This window comes from Somniosus microcephalus, chromosome 16, assembly GCF_052327205.1.
Source record: "Somniosus microcephalus isolate GS21.2 chromosome 16, FLI_Smic_1.0, whole genome shotgun sequence".
Taxonomy (NCBI): Eukaryota; Metazoa; Chordata; class Chondrichthyes; order Squaliformes; family Somniosidae; genus Somniosus; species Somniosus microcephalus.
In genome coordinates, this window is record NC_141002.1 from 50,958,943 (window position 1) to 50,972,792 (window position 13,850).

Below are 13,850 nucleotides of genomic sequence, written 5' to 3' on the forward strand. Positions count from 1 at the left end.
GCTGCTCTTTCAAAACTGAGATGAGGAGGAACTACTTCACTCAGAGGGTGGTAGGTCCATGGAATATGCTGCCCCAAAAAGCTGTAGAAGCTACATCATTACATAAATTTAAAACAGAAATAGACAGTTTCCTAGAAGTAAAGGGAATTAAGGGTTACGGGGAGCGGGCAGGAATTTGGACATGAGTCTAGGTTCGGATCGGTCATGGCCCTGTGGGTAGCGGAGCGGGCCCAGGGGCCGTGTAGCCTGATCCTGCTCCTATTTCGTGTCTAATTCTGTTAGATTCAGGAGATGGTTCTGTGATAGTGGATTGGCAGTTAGGATCAGATCAGCCATGATCTTATTGAATGGCGGAGCAGGCTCGAGGGGCCGATTGGCCTACTCCTGATCCTATTTCTTATGTTCTTATGTTCGTACAAACCTTTAAGAAGGCAATAAAGGCTATGTACAATGACAACATTCCGCTGCAGCACAAGGTGGACAATTTCCTGTTCGCCTACCGGAATGTGACACATGCAGTCACCAACCAGGCCCCAGCCATGATGTTCTTTAACCGAAGGTTAAGATCTCGCCTGGATTTGCTCAGACCAAACGTACGAAGAGATGTTGAGAGTAAGCAATTCCAGCACATCCATGAGAAGCCAACAAGGAGCTTCAATGTAGGGCAACCAGTCTTGGCCCGCGACTAGCGAACAGAAAAATGGCAGCCAGGAACGATATGCACACAGCAGGACCCACTAATGTACACTGTGGACGTTGGGGAGAGCATCGTGAGACGCCATGCTGACCAGGTCCTAGAGTCACAGGAACAAGTCAACCCCATGCCTCGCCCATACGTACCTGGTGATGAACCCGACGTACAGGTCGCATCTACCCCAGAAACAGTAGCATCGGAAGCTGATGAACCAACCGACGACAGGGGGCCAGAATCGCCTCCGCACCAAGAGCAAGACACTCGGGAAAGGCACTATCCAGAAAGGACCAGGAAGCCTCCCCAAAGACTGAATATATAAATAGAATATTTTCAGCTAATGTTGCATGTTAAAAGTGTTAATTGTAATTAGTTTGATATTTAATTGTTAAATGAGTGTTATGGTACTGTTAATCTAAAAGGAGAGGAATTGTAATGTATATACCTTTTAGGGGGGAACTATCTTTTACAGCTCATGTATACTGCAGTACCGGCAGTGACCACACCTGTATATAGCACTGAGTAGCAATCTGTACAGATCAGTTCTAGTGTGAGCCATGTTGAGTAAACACCTGTTGTACCGTTCTCCGCAGTCTATGTCTTGTTATACACGGACACAACAAGATGGATTCGCAAACATATAGTAAGATACTAATTTTAAAAAAAGAATTAATTTCAAACTGTATTTCTTAACATAGCTGTGATGTACAAGTAGAATATATAAAACACATGCATAACCACTGGGCTGCACTAAACTTATTTTTCATTTAAAGCACTTGATAAAACTAGGAATCTTCAAAAGGTATTTGTTTAGCTTGAACAAGCTTCATTTGAAATTAATTCAGTCGACATGATACCTTTATATTTCAATAACTGTACAAATACCTACATGTACAAAAACAAATCAAAGTGCCTAGGAGATAAAACTGGACAAATTACGATTTCTAGTACATAAATTTAGGAAATTGACTTGGACTGATGCAACTTCTAAGTTTTCCAAAGGAACAAGCCTAAAATGTGGGCGCACCTTACAAATCTTGACTTTGTAATAGATAAGATGGTTACAAAAAAAACAGAATACATGACAGTATTCAGTCTACTTTTGCACAAAATGAGAATCCTTTAACTATTGTATTTCTTTTCTAAAAAATACTGTTAATTGCAAACAAGGACACGAAACTACAGGGCATCAAACTTTCATACGGTAAATGCAATAACATTTGCAAACTGAGAGCAAACGTCACGTGCTCATATGTCACGTGATCAAACCTCCAGGAATACATCCAGAGTTATTAACCCTATTTCTAGTGTGTGTGCATGTGGTGTCTACAAAACTGCCTAGAAGTGACAAGTAACATTCGCACCACACAAGTGCCAGGCACTGACCATCTCCAGAAGCGAGACTCTAACCATCTCCCCTTGACATTCAATGGCATTACCATCGCTGAATCCCCCAACTATCAACATCCTGGGGGTTACCATTGATCAGAATCTGAACTGGACCAGCCATATAAATACTGTGGCTACAAGAGCAGGCCAGAGGCTGGGAATTCTGCGGTGAGTGTCTCACCTCCTGACTCCCCAAAGCCTTTCCACCATCTACAAGGCACAAGTCAGGAGTGTGATGGAATACTGTTGTGTATGTACCTTTAAGAGAGAACTGATTTTATACTGTAGTACCGGCAGTGACCACACCTGTATATAAAGCCATAGCAGGCTTCTGTACTTTCAGTTTTAAGCTTACCCTCTGTTCAGTAAATACCTGTTATTATTGTTCTCCTGCAGTCCGTGTATTATTGATACTCAGACACTACACTGGCGACGAGCAGTTTCGAACTCACCTGCAGTACTGCATCACCTCACGGGGATCTTTCCCTAGAAAGATGCTTCTTGGAGGTCGAATTCAGAGCAACGGGCGTCGACCGTGGGCAACCGCCCAGGGATCCATCGGAGTTCGGAGAATTGCAGGGGAGGCTGCGGAGAGCTGGGCTTGGGTCCCCAGTCGAGGTGTTCCAGCAAATCGTGCTGGTAGCAGGTAGTGCACTGACCCTTCCGGACTGCGGCGGGCTCGAGCTCGATCGAGCTGCTCTGCAAAGGGGCCGTGCAGCGTCGTCGGGAGGAAAAGAGAGAGAGAGAGGGTGGAGCGCACAGGGCGCGGTCGGTGCTCACGAACCGGGCAGCGTAGAGAAAATAAAATGAGGGGAAGGAAAAGTGAGACGCACCGACGCCGCAGGTCGCCGCCATTACCCTGTAGAACGCTAGGAGCAGCGTGGCAGCAAGGGGAAGAAGGAAAAGCGCGGGAGGCGCCATTTTATTCCATTGTGGAAGAAGGAAAAGCGCGGGAGGCGCCATTTTAATCCATTGGGGAAGAAGAAAAAGCGCAGGAGGCGCCATTTTAAACCACCCAAGATGCCGAAGAGTGGCAGTATCGCTGCTTTTGACAACGAGGTAGAAGACTGGACCACGTATGTGGAAAGAATTGAAGTATACTGCAAGGCAAATGAGGTGGCCGATGGAAAGAAGGCGTCGGTATTATTAAATTTGATGGGCGTGAGAACGTACGGCCTATTGCGGAATTTAATTACCCCAGCTAAATGGAGAAAAGTTTTGAAGAGATTGTTAATATCTTACAGGAACACCTAAACCCTACACCGCTGCTGATAGCAGAAAGATTCAAGTTCCATAAAAGAAACCAGCACAAAGATGAGAGCAATGCTGACAATCTTACGGAACTACGCAAGTTATCGAAGCACTGCCAGTTCGGAGCAGGACTGGCAGACACCTTAAGGGATAAGTTTGTCTGCGGGCTCCAGAGTAAAGGAACCCAGAAACGACTACTTTCGGAAAAGGACCTGACGCTAGAACAGGCTTTCAGCATGGCAGTACCCTATGAAGCAGCAGCACGGGGAGCTGCGGAAATACAACAGAAACCACAAGAATACAGCGCTAACGAAATGGCATATGGAGCAGAAAAGTGCTATCGCTGCGGCAGAACAACCCATGATCAGAAGGACTGCTGGTTTAAGGACAAAGTATGCAGGCAATGTGGGAAAATGGGACACATAGCAAGAGTCTGCAGGTCGGGAAAGAAAACCAACACTAAAAGAACTACTAAGGAAAAGTACAAGAAAGTAAAAAAAATGACAGACAGTAGTTCAGATGATCAGGAGAGTGACAATGACTCCGGGAACAGGAGACTAAGTTGTCTAAAGTTACACAACGTGATCGCAAAGGAGGATCACTGAACCATTTGGGTCACCCTCATGATAGCAGGGTCCCAAGTAAAGATGGAATTGGACACAGGATCAGCCCTAACTGTCATGAATCGACGAGACTATGAGCGGCTATTCTCACACATACCCTTGACGGACACGTCCATTGTATTGAAGACATACACAGGGCAAAAAGTCTACCCCAGAGGAAAAATAAGGGTGCCAGTTAAATACAATGGCAAGGAAACACAGAAACTGTATCTATATATACTACAAGATGGAGGACCACCATTATTGGGACGTGAATGGATCCAAAAAATACAATTGGATTGGCATTCCATTCAGGCGCTAACTGTGACTGACAAAAAGGATGACAACGTCACACCTGGACGACTGTCAAAAATTCTAACTGACGCGAAAGAGGTGTTCCAACAAGGACTTGGGACTCTAAAAGGAGTAACGGCAACGATAAAAATGGAAGATAACGCAAACCCAAAATTTTTTAAGGCCAGACTGGTACCGTACGCGATCCGCCCAGCCGTTGAAGCAGAGCTGGAGAGTCTGGTGCATTCGGGTGTGCTGTCCAAGGTGGACTGGAGCGAGTGGGCCACACCAATCATTCCTGTAATGAAGAAATCATTGAGCAGCACGCCTGGGGAGCCAAAGAAGGTTCGCATCTGTGGGGACTTCAAGGTAACTGTTAACCCAGTCCTGCACACAGTACAATATCCACTGCCACGGATAGAAGATATTTTCGCCTCACTATCTGGAGGGAAACGCTTTACGAAGATTGACCTGGCCCAAGCGTATCTACAAATGGAGGTGGAAGAAGCATCTAGGAAATACCTCACGATAAACACTCACAAAGGTCTTTACCAGTACAACCGACTGGTATTCGGGGTAGCATCAGCCCCGGCTATTTGGCAGAGGGCGATGGAACAAGTCCTGCAAGGGATCCCGGGGACCCAGTGTTATTTGGACGACATCCTGGTTACGGGTGAAAATGACAGTGAACACCTTGCCAACCTGGAGCAGGTGCTCACTAGATTACAAGAATATGGGCTACAAGCCAACCGCCCCAAATGCGAGTTCTTCAGGAGACAAATCTCGTATTGTGGCCACATGATTGATGAGGAAGGGTTGCATAAGTCCCCAGACAAGATTGAGGCAGTAGTCAAGGCTCCAGCACCGGAAAACGTGTCGCAACTGAGGTCGTTCCTCGGGTTGGTGAACTACTACCATAAGTTCTTGCCGAATTTATCTACAATTCTGCACCCACTGAACGCCCTGCTGCAAACTGGAGTAACATGGAAATGGAGTGATGAGTGTAAGCGTGCCTTTCAGAAATGTAAATGCCTAATCACTTCAAAAGAAGTATTGGCCCACTACAATCCAACACTACCGATTCAGTTGGCATGTGATGCATCTCCCTACGGCATTGGAGCGGTGCTGTCACACAAATTCCTTGACGGTTCAGAGAGGCCAATAGCCTTTGCGTCGCGCTCGTTAACCTCAGCCGAGCGTAACTACACCGAGATTGACAGGGAGGCCCTCAGCCTGGTGTGGGGGGTGAAGAAGTTCAATCACTATCTGCACGGGCAGAAATTCCCCCTACTGACTGATCATCAGCCTCTGGTCTCCATTTTTAACCCAAAGAAGGGCGTTCCGGTGATGACGGTGCAACGGCTGCAGAGATGGTCACTTTTTCTAGGGGCACATCAGTACGACATGGAGTACAAGGGTACGAAACAGCATGGAAATGCTGATGGGCTGTCGCGCCTACCGGTGCTTACGGTGGAGGAAGCACCTGCAGTGGACCCTGTTGAGATATTCCATGCGACCATAGTCGAATGTCTACATGTTACAAACTCAAGTATAGAGAAGGAAACCCGAAATGACCCGACACTCTCTCGGGTCTATGATTTGACGGTGGCGGGATGGCCAGCACATGGCGACTCACTGTTGCCAGCATTCTCGCCAAGGAGAGAACAGCTGTCAGTGTGCCGGGGGACCTTGATGTGTGGATCCCGAGTGGTAATTCCACCCAAGTTGAGAGATAGTGCTCAATGAGCTTCATGAGGGTCATCTGGGAAGGGTAAAAATGAAGAGCCTAGCCAGGGCATTTGTGTGGTGGCTGGGAATCGATAAAGAAATCGAGGATATGATCAAGAGATGCACAGGATGCCAGAAGGTCCAAAACGCTCCACCACAGGCCCCGCTACACCCATGGGAGTGGGCCTCATCTCCATGGCAACGGGTACACATTGATTTTGCTGGTCCATTTATGGACTCAATGTTTTTAATCGCCGTGGATGCCCATTCAAAATGGCCAGAGGTCATCAAAATGTCCACCACCACCACGGAGAAAACGATTGCAGTCCTACGGACTATCTGCGCCAGGAATGGGTTGCCAGAACAGATTTGCTCCGACAATGGACCACAGTTTGTGTCCGAGGATTTCCGGAGGTTCCTGAGGAATAATGGGGTGAAACATTACACATCTGCCCCATATCATCCAGCCACAAATGGATTGGCTGAGAGGTTTGTTCAGACCTTTAAAAAGGCAATAAAGGCGATGTATAACGACGACATACCACTACCACACAAGGTGGATAATTTCTTGTTTGCTTACCGGAATGCGACACATGCAGTCACCAACCAAGCTCCAGCCATAATGTTCTTCAACCGAAGGCTAAGATGTCGCCTGGATTTGCTCAAACCAAACATAAGACGAGATGTTGAGGATAAGCAATTCCAGCACATCAATGAGAAGCCAACCAGGAGCTTCAAGATAGGGCAATCAGTCTTGGCCCGCGACTACCGAACAGAAAAATGGCAGCCAGGAACGATATGCACACAGCAGGGACCACTAATGTACACAGTGGACGTTGGAGAGAGCATCGTGAGATGCCATGCTGACCAGATTCTAGAGTCACAGGAACAAGCCAAACCCATACCACGAGCATGTGCACCTGGTAATGAACCCGAAGTACAGATTGCGTCTACCTCAGAATCAGTGGTATTGGAAGCTGACGAACCAACCAATGACAATGAGCCAGAATCGACTGCACCGCAAGAACAGGATACTCGAGAAAGGCGCTATCCAGTCAGGATCAGGAAGCCTCCTCAAAGACTGAACTTATAAATGATTATTTCAGTTGATGTATATAGTACAGAGAAAATTGTAATTGTAATTAGTTATTATTTAATTGTTAAATGAATGTTATGTACTGTTTATCTAAAAGGGGAGGAATTGTTGTGTATGTACCTTTAAGAGAGAACTGATTTTATACTGTAGTACCGGCAGTGACCACACCAGTATATAAAGCCATAGCAGTCTTCTGCACTTTCAGTTTTAAGCTTACCCTCTGTTCAGTAAATACCTGTTATTATTGTTCTCCTGCAGTCCGTGTATTATTGATACTCGGACACTGTGGTGTATGTAACCGTTCCACCTTTAAGAGAACTATTTTAAGAGATGCACTACTTTATCTTGGCTGCTGTATACTGTAATACCGGTGGTGACCACACCAGTATATAAGTGCTGTGTAATGATTTATTGGGCAGTTCAGCCTGACCTCCGACTAGTAAAGACCTGTTGAATTTACTCTTGTGGTCTGTGTGCAGTGATTCTTATAACAATAACTAGAGCACACAGACTTAACAGTGGCGACGATGACGATCTTACCCTGCGGCAGAGATATATCCAAGGCAGTTTAACGGGCGTCGAGAAGAGGCATCCGCCCTCATCATCCTGCTGAGAAAAGACTCGGGTCTGAAGAGCAAGGAAGAATCCTGACACGAAGCCTTCCATCAGCAACAGGCAGTGATCATCCCTTCTATCACGGTGGTGGCTAAGCCGATCAGCGACGAGCAGCAAGTCGGCCACGTTGGCTGTGAAGTAGGGGAGGGAAAAACGGAGGATATAAGGGCGGAGAACTCGACCACGGCCGGGGAAAAGAGCCGGACAGAAGTCGGGGCCAGAGACGCTGAGACTGGGGCAGCGTAAGGCACGGGAGCCGCGGTGAATGCAAACGCAGCCGATGTAAAAGACCGGGCTGCAAGCAGGCTGGGAGATGCAACAGCGTCGAGAGAGAGCTCGACCGCGACCGGGGAAAAAGGCCGGGCAGCTACCGAGGCCGCGAGGCGCGGGATAAAATTTAAAAAAAACGCGGAGAACTCAGCCGCAGCCGGGGCAAAGGACCGGACTGCAAGAGGGGCTGGGAGGCACGATTTGAGAACCGCTGGGGAGGGCGAACGCAGCAATACGGCAATCACCATTACAGCCAGTGGGGGAGAAAGGCAAACGCGGGAAGCCGCCATTTTCGTAGGCGGGGGAAGAAGACAAGCGCGGGAAACCGCCATTTTGAAAAAAAAAATAAAAGAAAAATTTCTTTTTGTTTCTCAAGAAGATTGCGAGGATGCCTAAGCGTGGTAACATCAACGATTTCGATCCTGATGTTGAAGATTGGGCCACGTATGTAGAACGCATAGAGATTTATTGTAAGGCAAATAAAATATCAGATGAAGATAAAGCACTAACCTTACTAAACTCAATGGGTGCGAAGACATACGGGCTATTGAAGCATCTTCTATCACCAGCTAAACCGGCGGATCAGGCTTTCGCTAATATTGTTGCTGTCCTGAGAAATCATTTGAACCCCACACCGCTGATGTTAGCGGAACGATTTAAATTTTATGCGAGAACGCAACTGAAAGAGGAAAGCAACGTGGAGTATTTAATTGAACTGCGTAAGCTAGCGAAATACTGTCAGTTTGGGGAAAGACTGACAGAGGCACTGAGAGACAAATTCGTGTGTGGATTGTCGAAAGAAGGAACACAAAAGCGGCTGCTTGAAGAGAATGATCTTACACTTGATAAGGCTGTCACTATTGCAGCATCGCACGAAGCCGCAGCGAGAGGCACTGCGGAAATGCAGCTGAAGGCAGCGGTACTCAGCGTAGATCAAATGGCTTTGGGTACAGCGAAATGTTATCATTGTGGAAAGATAACACATGATCAGAACCAATGCTGGTTTAAAAATCAGGAATGTAGAAAATGTGGCAAGCTTGGTCACATAGCTAAAGTATGCCGGTCAGGAAAGAAGACCAGCAACAAAAAGTCACCGCAGGAAAAGTGCAGAAAGGTACATAAGGTGGCTGAGAAGAGTTCGGATGAACAGAATTCGGATTCAGACTCCAACAGCAAGGAACTGGGTAGTCTGAGAATTCACAATGTGAGTAAGGAAGCTGACCTACAAACTATCTGGGTCACACTTCAGATAGCAGGAGTCCAAGTGAAGATGGAATTGGACACCGGATCGGCATTGACGGTCATGAATAAGCAAGATTACAAAAGGTTATTCACACATATTCCCCTACGGGATACGGAGATAGTATTGCAGACATACACGGGGCAAAGAGTATGCCCCATCGGAAAGATAAAAGTCAAGGTGGTACACAAGGGCAAAGAACACCAAGGAATGGACTTATATGTACTACCTGAGGGAGGTCCACCACTTCTGGGATGGGAGTGGATCAGGAAAATAAATATGGACTGGCACTCCCTAAAAGCAATAACGGTAGATTCCGGAAAAAAAGATGTCAAACCTGAACGATTGTCCAGAATATTGGATGGGGCTAAAGAGGTGTTCCAACAGGGACTGGGAACACTGAGAGGAATTACGGCAAAAATCAAGATTGCAGAACATGCAAACCCAAAACTTTTCAAAGCCAGACCGATACCTTATGCGACACGACCTGCTGTGGAAGCTGAGCTGGAAGGGCTAGAACGTTCAGGAGTACTGTCTAAGGTGGACTGGAGTGAGTGGGCCATGCCCATTGTTCCCATCATGAAGCGTTCATCGAGTAACAAGCCAGGGGAACCGGGGAAGGTCCGCATCTGTGGAGACTTCAAGATCACGGTTAATCCGGTGCTTCACACGGTGCAATATCTGCTTCCGCGGATTGAGGATATCTTTGCTTCATTGTCTGGCGGGAAACACTTCACCAAGATAGACCTGGCGCAAGCGTACTTACAGATGGAAGTTGAGGAAGAGTCGCGCCAGTATCTCACAATCAACACACACAGAGGCTTGTATCGATATAATAGACTGGTTTTTGGAGTGGCTTCGGCTCCAGCAATTTGGCAGAGGGCCATGGAGCAGGTATTACAGGGAATTCCAAGCACTCAATGTTACTTGGACGATATCCTGATTACAGGAGCTGACGATGAGGAACACCTTGCAAATTTGAAACTGGTGCTCACCAGATTGAAGGAATATGGACTTCGAGTTAATCGCCAGAAATGTGAGTTCTTTCAGAAACGGATCTCGTACTGTGGTCATGTCTTTGACCAGGAGGGGCTGCACAAGTCACCTGACAAGATCGAAGCTGTTGTGAAGGCTCCCGCTCCGGAAAATGTATCCCAGTTGAGGTCGTTCCTAGGGTTGATGAACTATTACCATAAGTTTCTGCCAAATCTATCCACGGTGCTGCACCCGCTGAACGCTCTTTTGCAGAAAGAAGTACCATGGAAGTGGAGCGAGGACTGTAAGAAGGCCTTTCGCAAAAGCAAGGCATTGATCACCTCAGAGGAAGTGTTGGCTCACTTCAACCCAACGCTACCTATTCGTTTAGCTTGTGATGCTTCTTCATATGGTATTGGAGCAGTACTCTCACACAAGTTGCCAAATGGCTTGGAAAGGCCAGTCGCATTTGCATCCAGATCATTGACCTCCGCCGAGCGCAACTATGCTCAGATAGATAGGGAGGCCCTCAGCCTTGTGTGGGGAGTAAAGAAGTTTAATCATTACCTGCAGGGCCAGAAGTTTACACTGCTGACAGACCACCAGCCGTTGGTATCCATTTTTAACCCTAAGAAGGGTGTTTCGGTGATGACAGCACAAAGGCTCCAGAGATGGTCCCTTTTCCTAGGGGCACATCAATATCAGATAGAATTCAAAGGTACAAAGCAGCATGGTAATGCTGCTGGGCTGTCGCGCCTGCCACTACCTACTGAGGAGGAGGCACCGACGGTTGACCCGGTGGATTTATTTCACTCGACCATCATCGAATGTTTACCTGTCACCAATGCAAATATTGAAAGGGAGACTAGGAATGACCCGACACTGTCCCGGGTCTACGAATTGACAGTAAAGGGATGGCCAGCCCATGGTGATCCACTGTTACCGGCATTCTCAGCAAGACGAGAACAGCTGTCCATCTGTCAGGGAACATTGATGTATGGAACAAGGGTGATTATCCCTCCTAAGTTAAGAGAGAGAGTTCTAAAAGAACTACATGAAGGTCATCTGGGGGGAGTCAAGATGAAAAGCCTTGCTAGGGCTTATGTGTGGTGGCCGGGTATCGACCAACAGATAGAGGATCTGACGAAAAGCTGCTCAGGGTGCCAAAAAGTTCAAAATGCACCTCCAATTGCACCGCTGCATCCATGGGAATGGCCTTCAACCCCATGGCAACGTGTACATATTGACTTTGCTGGTCCATTCATGGATTCCATGTTTTTAATTGCGGTGGACGCACATTCTAAATGGCCAGAAGTGATTAAAATGACTACTACTACCTCGGAGAAGACGATCGCGGTGCTAAGAACGATATTTGCAAGAAATGGATTGCCAGAGCAAATATGTTCAGACAACGGACCACAGTTCGTGTCAGAGGAATTCCAGAAATTCCTGAAGAAGAATGGGGTGAAACATTATACCTCTGCCCCATATCATCCAGCTACGAATGGGCTGGCCGAGAGGTTTGTACAGACGTTCAAAAAGGCAATAAAGGCCATGAGCGAAGATCAGATTCCACTGCAACACAAGGTGGACAATTTCCTTCTGGCATATTGAAACGCCACCCATGCAACAACAAACCAAAGTCCTGCCATAATGTTCTATAACAGGAGGTTGCGGTCCAGGCTGGACTTGTTAAAACCAAATGTGCGGAGGGAAGTCGAAAACAAACAGTTCCAGCATATCAATAACAAGCCCACTCGGAGTTTTGAAATAGGACAACCGGTGTTAGCCAGGGACTATAAAAACAAGAAATGGCAATCTGGAACAATTCGGGCCAGACAAGGACCCCTGATGTACACGGTAGATGTTGGTGAAAATGTAATGCGACGTCATGCTGACCAACTGGTGGGATCGAGAACAAGGGTCGAGCCCATGGTTACGACAGAGACAACCGTGGAGGAAGTTAGTGAACCTGAAGCATCTACCTCAGAAGTGAATATACCTGATGATGATGTCCTATCCATAGGGGATCAACTAGATGAGTCACCCCAGCAACGAGAACCAGAGACCCCTGAAAGGCGTTATCCATCTCGGATCAGGAGGCCTCCTCAGAGACTGAATCTGTGAACTGTTTTTACATGAAGTTGTGTATATATGTTATTATGTTATGTTTAATGGGGAATATATACTGTTAAGCTAAAAAGGGAGGATTGTGGTGTATGTAACCGTTCCACCTTTAAGAGAACTATTTTAAGAGATGCACTACTTTATCTTGGCTGCTGTATACTGTAATACCGGTGGTGACCACACCGGTATATAAGTGCTGTGTAATGATTTATTGGGCAGTTCAGCCTGACCTCCGACTAGTAAAGACCTGTTGAATTTACTCTTGTGGTCTGTGTGCAGTGATTCTTATAACAATAACTAGAACACACAGACTTAACAGACACTACAAATACTCTCCACTTGCCTGGATGAGTGCAGCTCCAACAACACTCAAGAAGCTCGACACCATTCAGGATAAAGCAGCCCGCTTGATTGGCACTCCATCCACCACCTTCAACATTCACTCCCTCCACCACCGGTGCACTGTGGCTGCAGTGTGTACCATCTACGAGATGCACTGCAGCACTCGCCGAAGCTCCTTCAACAGCACCTTCCAAACCCGCGACCTCTACCACTTAGAAGGACAAGGGCAGCAGACGCATGGGAACATCACCACCTACAAGTTCCCCTGCAAGCCACACACCATCCTGACTTGGACCTGTATTGCCGTTCCTTCACTGTCGCTGGGCCAAAATCCTGGGACTCCCTTCCTAACAGCACTGTGGGTGTACCTACACCATATGGACTGCAGCGGTTCAAGAAGGCGGCTCACCACCATCTTCTCAAGGGCAATTAGGGATGGGCACAAAATGCAGGCCTAGCCAGCCAGCGACGCCCACATCCCATCAATGAATAAGAATTTTTTTTTTTAAATGGATATTAACTGGCACTAGATCAGTTGTCTCACTCAGGATTGTGAAGGCTAAAAATAAAAGTGAAATCCTTGATGGGCTAACATGGTAACCTCCAGATATTCACCTTGGAGGAAGGATTTTTATGTGACCTAGGGAGTACGTTGTTCTTGGCTGTTGTACGGTGTTGTTAGTTTCCTGGAGACTGCGTGTGATGTCGGATATGCAATAAACTGACGCAGGAGTTATAACTGGAAAAATAATGTAATGTGGGAATTAAGTGAATCCTGAGTGAATCTGCATGTTTCACAACTGCTGATTTAACAAGAAGTTAATGATCAAAAAAATGTTAGCACACCAATGTAATCATGCATTAGAAATATATGCTCCCAGAGTATCAACCTTGGCTTAGTGGATCTCTTTTGCCTATGAGTCAGAAGTCAAAGGTTCAAGTCCCACTCCAGAGACTTGAGCACATTGAGCGGGGGAGAGAGGATCGGGGCCAGCCACCAGAGGATTGTGGCCGGCCTCAGCATCATCGGTGGGTTGGTGAGGGGAGGCCTCATGATGGTGAACGGAGGCTTGGGAAGGCAATCGGAGGCTTTGTGAGGGGGGTCTCCGATCGTCAGGGGTGGGTTAGGCAGGGACCCTGGATCCAGGAGGTAGGCATGAAGGCACTTACCTCCTGGATGTAACAGTCCCCGCCTCATTTTAACTGCCGGGTTTCACGAATTGTGTGAAA

At 47.1% G+C, this 13,850-nt stretch overlaps 1 protein-coding gene across 2 annotated transcripts in view; it reads left to right on the top strand.

Annotated features, from left to right (window-relative positions):
* Positions 1-13,850, top strand: part of syn3 (synapsin III) — a 479,656-nt gene that overhangs the window by 123,164 nt on the left and 342,642 nt on the right. The gene's annotated exons all lie outside the window — the stretch shown is intronic.